Source organism: Castor canadensis, chromosome 7, assembly GCF_047511655.1.
Source record: "Castor canadensis chromosome 7, mCasCan1.hap1v2, whole genome shotgun sequence".
In the NCBI taxonomy this organism is placed as follows: domain Eukaryota; kingdom Metazoa; phylum Chordata; class Mammalia; order Rodentia; family Castoridae; genus Castor; species Castor canadensis.
The window spans coordinates 126,611,807-126,623,526 of record NC_133392.1 but is presented as its reverse complement, the minus strand read 5'-3'; the positions used below and the strand labels follow the sequence as shown (position 1 = coordinate 126,623,526).

Below are 11,720 nucleotides of genomic sequence, written 5' to 3'. Positions count from 1 at the left end.
CTACTGCTGATCCCAGGCATGAAAGCTCTGTTAGTACAGTACCAGTACTATGCAACATGGTCTAAAACATTTATCATTCAAAGAGCCATTGGTTAGTTCACTCCCTCCACTAATAGTTTCTGATTCTCCATTGTGGAAGCCACTGGTCAGAGTCACACAGGGAAGAGTGGGCCACATTTCCAGGGATCACCACCTCTGGCCTAAAAGAATCATGATCACAAGAGGGGAATGAGATATCAACAGAGTAGCTCCTGGACAGCACATCAGGGTGAAGTCCCATCTGCTCCCACTCTGGTCAGGCTCCAGGTCCTCAGCCCCAGACTACCAGCATCTGCAGCTTTTTAGTTCTAGTACAGAAATGATCCCTGCTTGCTATCTTCAGTTTCCTCTCCCAGACTCCATTGGTCTCCCTGATTCCCCTACCACCCAAGGACTCTCCCATACCCTGTATCAGGTAAAATGGTGTCCAAATGCCCCAGCTACATCCACACACTCTCTGGACTGCTGCCTCCCCACCTCTTACCTGCCAAGCCCTACTTCATGTTGTTGAGGTTGCTGAAAATATCTCCTCTCCACCCCTGCCTGCATACCCTAAAGGCTTAGACCAATAACTGGCTGGCCTTCACACCTCTGCCAGCTGCCCTTCTCCCTTCCAGATACCCAAGGCATCATCAGTGTTTTATTCAAGGATGCACCATTCCAGGGCCCAAACTGTGTTAGGAACACAGAACATTTCCTAAGCAGCTCAATAGGGGAATGAAGAGTGAAAGAATGAAGGAAGGATGATGTCTGTTTCAAATAAAGGTATCTGATTCTGTGCAAAATCTTTCCGTTCTTGTTGTGGAACTAGAAAGGAGGTATTCTTCATCTCTGCATCCTATGTCTTAACACAGTATTTGTAACAGAGAAACACACCTTTAAACTTTGTATTTGAATTAAGTTGGTAAAAACAACCCATTGGAATGCACTGAAAGTAATTATTATGACTCTCTGGGGAATCAAATACCCTGTTGTCAGCAATGTTATTTACAGTCAATACCTAGGAGAAAAAGTACTCAGCCCTGAGAAAACCAAATACTGGAACCAGTTTTTGGATGAACAATATGCTTAATGTGAAAGTTGAGTCAACATTTGAGGAAGTCACATAATTACGATTCTGACAATTCTTGTTTCTTTTTACATTTACAAGGTTTGTGGCAACTTGTAATTCACAGGGGAATTCCTTGAGCCTTTGTGGATTATCACAGCAGTTCTTTTGGAATTATTTGTCTACCACTACTTCATTGAGTTTAAATTATACACACCAGCAACTTTTTAAATCTATTTTTCAAATCAAAATAGTGGGGTTTTCCTCAGAGGCAGTTTTCTGTTCTGAATTTTGATGCTTTTTGTCTGAAGTTGGACTGGTGATCCAATAGCAGATTGGACCATATTGGCAGTGTAATTTCAAGGCAAACAGATCTTACTTCATGTCAAGTTTTGACAACTGAAAAGTTCTAAGGGGAATATAAACATTAACATGTAGTCAAAAACGGCATAAAGGAAGGCTTGAAATGTAGAGACAATGCACATAGGTGTAAAATGTTTTTTGAATAGCTTCCATAACCTTTCAGGTATCTGACAGAACAGTTAGCACATGCCAGGTATCCAGAAAACAAAACAAACCCAGGCAAACTAATCACTTGCTTCAATGATTCTAGGATTATAGAACCAGAAAGGTCAGTGGGTGAGGCTGAGAAGGTGTGGAAATTCACCCTGTAAAAAAACTGGCAGCTGAAAAGCACAACCCCTGAAGTTAAATTTACATGAGAAAAACTACTTTGTAAAGTCCTACTCCTAAAAAGTGAGGGAAGCAACAAAATACACTGAAAAATGGAAATCCATTAACACTGACATGTGAGTGTCCACTGGGAAGGACAATGGGGCCAACATGTTTATGATGTGCCCTGAAATGTCATCTTCTTTTCAAGCACATACACACACACGAGACGTCTTTTCCACAAACGCCAGCAAACAGGCACACCTGAATTTGCCACATTGTTGCATAGGAAATCACAAACATTGGGTATATTCCAAAAGACTCCCCTTTTCCTCCACCCCAATATCAGTACAGGATACCTTACCTTGATCCTCCCAAGAAGGGCAGGAATGAGTGGCTGTGTCTGGAAGAATCAGGTACAAACCGGGAAGGGTCAAACACCTACAGAAAAGCCACAAGGCCAGAACTGAAGAACGTCAAGTCCCTGTTCCAGTGGATGAGGGGCAGGACATCCAGAAGTGGGAGTGGGAGGAGGTTTTGGTCTTAAGAAATTTTCCCCTCCCATCCTCCAGGGCCCTCGTACCTCTGGGTTTGGCCACACTGTTGGATTATGGTGAAGGGCATAAAAGGAGAGCATAACTATGATCCCTGTGGAGCAGGTAGGAGACAGAGAAACTGATTATGCCATAGGGTGAGTCCCTAGTCCCTTAGCCAACAGCGGACCTGGTGCCATAAATCATGTTACAGGTAGTTGGACAGGTTTGGCAAAGCACTTGAACACAGGCAAGGAGCAGGAAATGATTCAGGAAAGAGAAGCAAGAAATACTGGAAACTCATTGTAGTCTCTCAAGTGACAATACACAGTCAATGTCTTCTGTGAATTTTTGAGACTATAAATCAATTCATAACCATCCTCCAAAGAAAGTACTCGAATCTTCATTTTTCAGATAAGGCACAAGCGACTCAGAGGTGCTGAGTGCCACTTCTATGATCACACAGCTATAATGTGGCAGGGAAGACATCAGAGCCAATGGCAGGGAACTCCTCACAGACTAGACCACATCTCATCCATGACACAGAATTCTCTGATCTTCCTCATTTACCTTTAACCAGGGAAGGAAGCCCATCTCCCTAACCCCTGTCTGACTCTCCCTCCATCTTCCACATCTCAGGGGAGACAAATTTAGGGCTTAAGTCCTGAAAACACTTCCAGAGTCTATCCTGTGAATATTCACGTGGAGAAGACTCTGAGAATTGAGTCATTATCATGTAAACTGATAGGTATCCATTTGCATGTACCACAATGGAGTTATGCACACATTCTGTCCAATGTAAAGGATGTTACTTAAAGTGTACAGTGAAAGGAGAAGTGCTCTGTGTGTACTGTAATCTTTGAGTCAGGAATGAAGTCTGTAATGTTAGAATCTGAAATATCATGCAGCCTAAATGGAGGGCACTGTAGTCATGAGATCACAGACTCAAAAGGTGATTGTTAGCCCTAGAGAACAAAAGAACATCATGATTTTAATCCCATGAAATAACAAAATTGAAAGGGATCTTATAGATCATTTACAACAATATTCCAAAACAAAAGAAAAGGAAAAAATTGTCTGGGTTTTAAAAGGTAATTAATACTTATTGAAATTGTGCGGGGTATCGCAAGTACCACCTTTTCATACATATCAAAGTACAAAACAAGCACTAGTTTACTAACAAGAGAAATTTAAAGAGGTTCAGAACTTCAGAAGCACGTGTGGATTTCTGATCCTCCCTTGTCCACACTGTAGGTGAGTGAGTCTGGGAAGCACATACCTTTGGGTAGGGAGCATCCATCAGGAAAGGTGACAGGTGTGCTTAGCTCTTTTCCCGCAGATGGTACTGGAGGAGAGAGTCTCAGGGCCTCTTTGATGCACATGGTGGTGTAGGGCATCTGGTCCAGGTGATCCCTGAAATAAAGTCCATCCTGAAAAGTAAGAAGGGGCTCAAAAACAAGGGTTTTCTCTCTCCCAGAGAAGCAAAGCTCTCCTTCCTTTTGCAATGTCACTCACCAGGTGAGGGAAGCCCCATCTCCCAAGAGGGTCTGGACCTCCTCCCTGCACCTCTGTTGGTGCTGTGGGTGTGTGGCCAGAACATAGAAAATCCATGAGATGCCACTGGCTGTGGTGTCATGGCCCTCAAACATGAAGGTATCCACCTCAGAACACAGGTCCTTGTCAGACAAGCTGCTCCCATTCTCCATCTTGGGGAGGCCACAGTGAGAGAGCAGGGTTTATCTTTTGGTCTAGGCTTCTGGGAAAAGCCTCAGGCCTCTGCAACACACACTCACTTTGGCAAACAGGAGGATGTCCAGGAAATCCAAGTGCCTCTTCCTCCTGACCTTTTCCAGCTCTCCCTCATCCTGCAGCTGAGCCTTCCTCAGCTTGATCACTCAATCTGTCCCAGGACAGCAGTTAACAGACATTGCCAAATGCTACAGAAAACCTTATGGCCTCCCTCCCCCAATCCATAGATCACAGCATGTGTGTGGGAGTAGCTGTGTGAGTCAGTGGTGGGGGTTTAGAAATATCTGATGCAGGCCAGACCTCCCCTCAGTAGCATAGCTGTCAGAGGCTCTGCTTGAACTCTAGGATAGGTCTCATGCAACTTCACCAATTTCATGGCACAGGTAACCACCCACATACTACCTGACACTCTAACATCTCAGTTCCCAACATTTACACTAGGGAAGTACCCAGCATGAATGTTTCCTGCGAATTTTAGGGGCATCAGAGGGGCTGGCTATGCTGATGGGGTCATGGACATTGATTTGAGCTGAGCCTGGAAAAGGAGAGGAAACAGGAAGGGAGACAGAACCTGTATGTTCATGTGTGATCTTGCAGGCACGATTGGCCCAGCGGCCATCAGAGTTCAGCCTGTAGATGGTGTCACTCTGATGAAAGACATTCCTCACACGAGAATATGTCAAGTAGTTCAGATCCCCAATGGCCTGGATGTAGAACTGTGAATTCCTGAGGAACAGGATGCACAACAGACTGATGATAGGGAGGTCTGATCCAGAGACAAGATTCTGGGTATAGATTCCCTGTATGGTGGGGAAAAATAACATTGAGTCACACATCAGTTCTGTCATACAGACAGAACTGGGGCCTTTAGAAAATGGCATGAGCAGTCAGGCTTCTACCTGGGTTAGAGATCAGAGGTCTGTAGCTGGGTCAGTGTTGGGTTAGATCTGGAAAATGAACTGGGCAGCGTTGGTGTAAGAGTATTGCTTTATGTAGAGGTGAAGATCCAAGCTGCCCAAGTTTTTTTTAGGTGAGTCCACAGCCATTGGTAAGAACAAGGACCCAGTATTTCAAGGATTCATACTGAGCTGTCCAACTGGACACTGCCCTGCCATGAAGTGTGGCTAAAGGCACACTTCATGATGGTGTCTAGAGTCATCAAAGAGACATGCTGAAAGATCTCCAGAGGGGAGTCCTGGCCAATGAGCTGCTCCCATTTGTCCTGTGGTAGGAAAAGGACAGTGACCCCCTCAATTCTCCCATATGGCCTGTGCTGTTAAGGCTCAACTTGCTTCTATATCTCTACTGATTCTGATGGGATCTCCTCACTTTGTAAAAAAGATGTATTGCAGCCAATTAAGGCTCCTAAGCAAGTATTTGTAAAGGGACACATTTTCCCACAAACTTATCTTTAAAGTTAAACATGTTTTCTCATAGTAGTCATTGGTTTGCATTTTGGAAAAAGTTATTATGAGAATTATCTTTTGTTAAGTCAGAAAATACTATTTTTTGAGAACTAAGGGCAGAAACTCTCTTTTTCTGAGAGTTGAGCTAGGGTAGAGGGGCAGGGAGTATTCCATGTGAAGGAACAAAAGTTGATGGCAACATAAATCCTGTAAACCCACGATGTGACTTCTAAGGGAGCAACATCAGAGGATCCATTTGGCAAGCTTTGACTAAGCATGCATTGCTGAAAACAACAACAACAAAAATCCCAGTGGGTGGTGATAACGTGGTAGATTTGGTTGTGACAATATGGAACAAGAGTGCATTTCACTGCATGAGTCACTCAAGTCTATGCAGAAGACCTGGACCTCCAGGTCAGAGCCTAATCGAGTGACATCCTAAAGAGTTGCCCCTACTACTAAACTAAAGCTACCATTACCAGGCCAGCCAGGGTCATGTAGTCCTGCTGTTTGGCAGGATTGGCTACTCCCCCAATCCATTCTGTACAGACTTGAGCCTGTGTCAACCATGATGCTCTCTACCTTGGACAATGAGCAAAGTGTATCATAATTCTGTTGCCTGGGGTCTCTTTGTCCCATTTCTTTTGATGAACTTAGCTTCACACTAATGGCCTGAGAATGTTTGTTTCATGTGATTGTGTCTGATGGTTTCTGTGTTAGAAGAATTTGAATGTGTGCTGAGTTAGATGTGGGGACCTGAAAGATAAAGACAGACTCACCAACATCACTCAGACAGAGTCTGCCATGATTTCCATGTAGGGCTTCAGGACGTCATAGTGGAAGGCTGGGGTCAACATTCGCCGGTGCTGGAACCGTGTCTGCCCATTCAAGAGGAGCAAACCATTCCCTGGGCCAGAGATGATTGATGCATGAGTTTGTGGACAATAGGTTCAGAGGGAACACTGGGGACAATTTGGGAAAGACAGACAGTGAGGTTTCTGGAGAAAGAAAATCAAGAGAGCAGTTTCTTGGACAAAGGCAGTAAAAAGTGGCACTTTTTCAAGAATGTGAGTTTCCCAGTTGGGCTGGTTTATCTGATGTGATTATGACATCTGTCAGGGATGGTTGAAGAGACTTTATGGTAGAGCAAGGAGGAACTCAAATAGATGTCAGGCTGAGAATGTTTGGAGATAAACTGAAGGAGATGCAGAAAGAGATGATCCTCAGGGGACCTCACAACAGCATGAGAAAGAGATGAGGCTCTAGTTAGAAAAGAGAAATGAGGGTACATTTAGAGGTGGACATCACAGTGATGTCTCATTAATTTTTGTTCACTGTGAGCCAGAGAGATATATCCTGCCAACCCTAACTGTGGAGTGACCACATAGATGTTTAGATATACATACCAAGCCAGCGAGACAGGAATCTATAGGTACCATGAGGTTTTGGGTCTGAAAAAAAGAGGAAAGGCTTTGTAGGAAACTGATATTGACCATATAATGTAGCTATGATTGATGCCATGGGCTGCTATGAAGTTTTTTGTTTTGTTTTGTTTTGTTTTATGAGACAAGGACTCAATATACAGTCAAGGCTGAGCTCAAACTCATGATCCTCCTGCCTCACCTTTTGGAATTCTGATATTACAGGCATATACAATCACGCCTGGCTTGCCAACAGTTCTTGATGATTATCTGTTGACAGTTTGTCCCATGATTCCACCCAACACTTCCTATACCCTCTGTCTCTGTCCTAATAGTCATCTGGGCTCAGAAAGACAGGCTCCATGTGCCAGAGCTCACTATCCTAGGAGATAATGAGGAGTTTTTGAGCCACATAAGTCATATCTTCAATGTCAGAGATAAGACAGAGCCTCAGGCTTCCTACAGTGGGTGGTGACCAAGTCATCCCAAGGACTGGCAATAATTAGAAGTTTCAAAGCCAACGCGGTATAGATATGATGCTTTTCTTCCGGATCAAGGACAATTTACATAGCAGATTATGCCATTTAAGAAAGTAAGAAATTAAATTCAGATACACACAGCTGTTATAACATTCAATACTCTGTAAATATTGTTGGCCTTAGACCTGGTTGTGGGCTGGGAGAAGGGGGAGAAAGGTAGACATTTCACATATTGACATTTTAACTGCAACTCTATTTTGGAATTTTGTGGATTTTAGGGCTTGTACTGAAGAGAGAAGAGCTTCTGGGATGGGAGTTCACTCCACCTGATCTCCCCAGAATCACCTTCATGTAGTCAGGGTCATAGACTAGGACAAAAAGCTGACTCCCCCATAGCCAGCGAGCACAGGCACTTGGGAAATTCTCTACTCATTTCAACAGTTGTTGTAGTTCTTGGTCCTTTTGGAACTGTCAACAAAGGAAATAAAACCAATAATATCTTCCTTTTTGGTCTACTTTCTGAAGTAAGGATGAAGGATTGCATATCCACAAGGACATGGTACTAAATCTATCCACATAGATCAGAGACTCAGACTGTTTGTGAGGACCTGAATAATGGTCCAGACTCTTGCTGTCATCTCAGAACTTGGCCTAAGGTTAGGTTCTGTCTCACTGTTGGGCCATCCACAGGTCCTCACTCAGAACTGCCCTTACAACCTTTCATTTAGCAAGTGCTTGATCAATATTCAGGAATGGACTCCAAAGTGCCCAAAACTTTTTCAGATTTACATTAAAGTCATGGATTAATTGTGTTCTTTCAAAATTCATATGCTGAAGTGCTAGCACTTAATATCTCACAATGTGACATAATTTGGACATAGAGTCTTTATAAAGGTAAAGCATTGAGGAAACCAATGTTAAATGATATGCCCATGTGATTACATTAAACTCAACTGTGCTAACCCCATGGTGTACTTCCCCCAAGATACCATAGTTTCTGGGTATGTCTATGATCGTATTTCTACTCAGTGCTCTAATCCTTGACCCTGTACTTTAGCTTCAAATTCAGTCATCTCTGTGTTCTTAGATCCCAGCATACATGGAATCATACCTATTTTTAAAGAAATGAGTAAATGAGGAAGGAATAAATTAATATTTGTGGGAGAGCAAACCAATAATTCTTCAATAAAATTCTTGTTACAAGGAACAGTTATAATCTTGAGCTAAGGTGAGGAGAAGTGAAAAGAACAAAAGAAGGCTGGGAGCACAGGGGAGTGCTATGAAAACCATGGACAAGGGGAAGCTATTGTGTAGAATGGATCAAACCCGGGACTATGAGCTGCTGGACCTCCAAGTCTTTTCTCATGCACATCAATACATTCATCAATCTTGAAAATTCAAGCCCTAGTATGTATCGGACACTTTCCTGAAATCTGGTGATCCAGTCATGAATCAACAGAAACACTCCATGTCCTGGCAGGCTCACCTGGTGGCCAAGGCATTATTATTCTTTCTGCACTGATACAACACCATGCTAATGGAGGTCATGTATGTGTGGTGTACTGAATCTCTTTTTGAGAATCAGATTGTGATGGCATGGCCTCCATGTCCACCTGTCCAATCAAGGATAGCCAGAATTGCAGAGGGCTTTTAGGGTCACCCATTGGAAGACTAGAAATCTGATAGGATGTTAAGCTAGGCAGAGATGTGAAAATGATCTATTAAAGTCAGTGAGTGAATACACAAAGAGTAGTAGGATAGTTAGATTCACTGATAGCTATTTATTGAGCACTTACTCAATTCCTTCTGAGGAGCTAAGGATTAGTCAGTGAATAAATATGTTCATACTGTCATGGATCTTATATTCTCTTGGGGTGAGTGTGGGACTGTCAATCCTCACCAGAACTAAAAATTATTCTACTGAAGTTCCTTAGAGGTTGCTCTATATTTCCTGGTCATTTCCAATGTAGAAATGTCCCTTGTCCTTAGATCCATGTCAAGGACTGGCCAGTGGAATCTAGTAAGTCCAAACTACATGATGTTGTCCTGCAGGAACCCCTTATGTTGTGACTGAACAGATCTGGGGACCCTGTACAGCACTGCAGCAAGACTCCATTCTGACTGCTTGGAATCCAAGGCAGTCTGCTGTCTGCAACTCCTGCTTTTGTGAGCTACCAGGGGTTCCACCTAATTACCTATGGCATTCTTGTTCCTAACTTAGGCAATAATAGCAGTAGTAAATAAATACAAATCTCAGCGTTATAAGAACTAGAAATACTGGACTACAATTGCCATTAGCTAAAGAAGTTGAGAGGTGATTCAGCACTATGAATAACATTATTTATGTAAATGAAAATTATCTACTTGTTAGGTCTATGAATCATCCAATGGTCATTAGTGTAATGAAAACATCACTGAGTAGTTTTTAGTGGTTCCCAAAACGAACTGCTAGCTCAAAAAAAAAGAGAAAAAGCTTGAGTTGGTGGAGTGGTACAGCGCCTGCCTACCAAGCGTGAGAACCTGAGTTTCAAACATCAGTAATACACACACACACATACATACACACACACACACACACACACACACACAGCTCTATTCAGCTGGTGATAGCTACATCAAAGAAAGTCATAATGTCCCAAATCAACATATAATCTGAAAGTAATTAGTATAAAATTTTGCACGACCAAACATTGGCTCTTGGGCCTTGTTTATTTCTCTATGGCCAATTTTAAAAGTTCCAATATTTGTTTCCCCTCTACTAACAATCATTTGGCTTCTTTACTGAAAACAGCGGACTAGTTATGCAGCTGTACCTATAAGGCTGGCAGTACAGGAGGGGTAGGTCAGGACTGCCCCTCCCCACCCCTTTCCATCCTTCCTAGGTGATTTCACACAAAGGTAATGGGCTCTGTGCTGGGCACTATGTTACAGGAGGGCAATGGTTGTTCAACTGCAAGGATATCATAGTCTAGGATGTGTGTAAGGAGAGCCTTGCAATAAATAGACCCTCTTAAGGGGACAGCTCAACCATTTGCCCCCTTGGATGCATAATATCATATAGCTGTCTCCCTAATACGTGTCCATCACTGTTAGGGTTTCACACCTGAAAATCACCCATTCTGGGAAATTCATCACTCTCAGACAAATCAAACCAGTTGGTTCCTCCACCTGACATCATTCATCCACATCAGGATAGTGAACTTTCTTCCTGTGTCCTGACAGATCCTGAGTTTAGTGTCTTGTAACCACATAACAAACCCCAAAGGTCAGAGATTCCATCACACTAATGTCTGTGTCCCAGGAAAGCTCTGGGCCAAACATAGAAGAGGACATTAAGTGAGTGGGGTAAGGAAGCATCTAGAAGCCTAGTTGTTAGAGATCAGCTGAGGCAGCAAGGAATGCACAGCCTGGACAGAAGGAGACTCAGGAAGGATAAGTCACAGTCTTCCAAATTCAGGGCTGCCAGGACAGATGACAGACCTGCATAAGTAATGGGAATGTGATAGAGCTGAGGAACAGCAGGACAGGCTTCTTATGAGACAGTAGCTCCCCATCACTGGGATGAGCCCTGCCTGAGAGATAAAATGTGTTTTATCAGAGGCTTTGTGCTGATCACATAGTGGCTTCATCCTATCAGGATGAGGATGTAGCTTAGCGGAAAAGCACTTGCCTCACATGTACAAGGTTCTGAGTTCAATCTCTGTAATGCCAAAAAAGAAGGAGGAGGAGGAGGAGGAAGAGAAGGAAGAAAAGAGGAGGAATAAGAGGAGGAGGAGGAGGTGTGGGTTTGACCCATGGACTTACTATCTAGGCTCTAGTGTCCTAGCCCTCCTTTGCCTCCCATTGCCCTGTTCAGTTCCTTCCTACCTCATTCTTGTGTCCAAACAGCCAGTGGGAAGGTTGAGATGGAAACTGCTGTACAGCTTTGAGCAGCCACTGCCTGCGCAGAGAGAGCTGGACTGCCTTGAATAGCAGCAAAAGCAATCCAAGCAAGGAGGCCACTTGGAAAAACCCAGACATGCTGCCTGGAAATCTGATGGGGCTCAGTGCACAGACACTCATGGTGCAGTGGCTTCTGGATCACTGACTGTCACTGACTGTAACTGACCCTTCTCGATTCCTAAGAACTGGAAGGATTGCTCCACCTTCTTGTAGGAGGGAGAAGGGAGAGGTAAATGCAAAGCTTGACCTTGGATCCAGAGTTGGACAACCTGCAAGATACAGATGATAAATGGTGAGAGCAAAACTTTGTCCACTGACAGTAATTATAGCCGTGCACAAACCACTTTCTGTTCTCCATGCTGCTCACAAATATTTTATGATCACCTAGTATGTGCCAAGCAAGATTCTCAGTTGTGAAGTAGAACAACAAT

At 43.4% G+C, this 11,720-nt stretch overlaps 1 pseudogene; it reads right to left on the bottom strand.

Moving 5' to 3' along the window:
* Window positions 1–2,119: 2,119 nt before the first annotated feature.
* LOC109675389 (cytochrome P450 4A12B-like) lies at window positions 2,120–11,409 on the bottom strand (annotated as a pseudogene).
* Window positions 11,410–11,720: the final 311 nt, after the last annotated feature.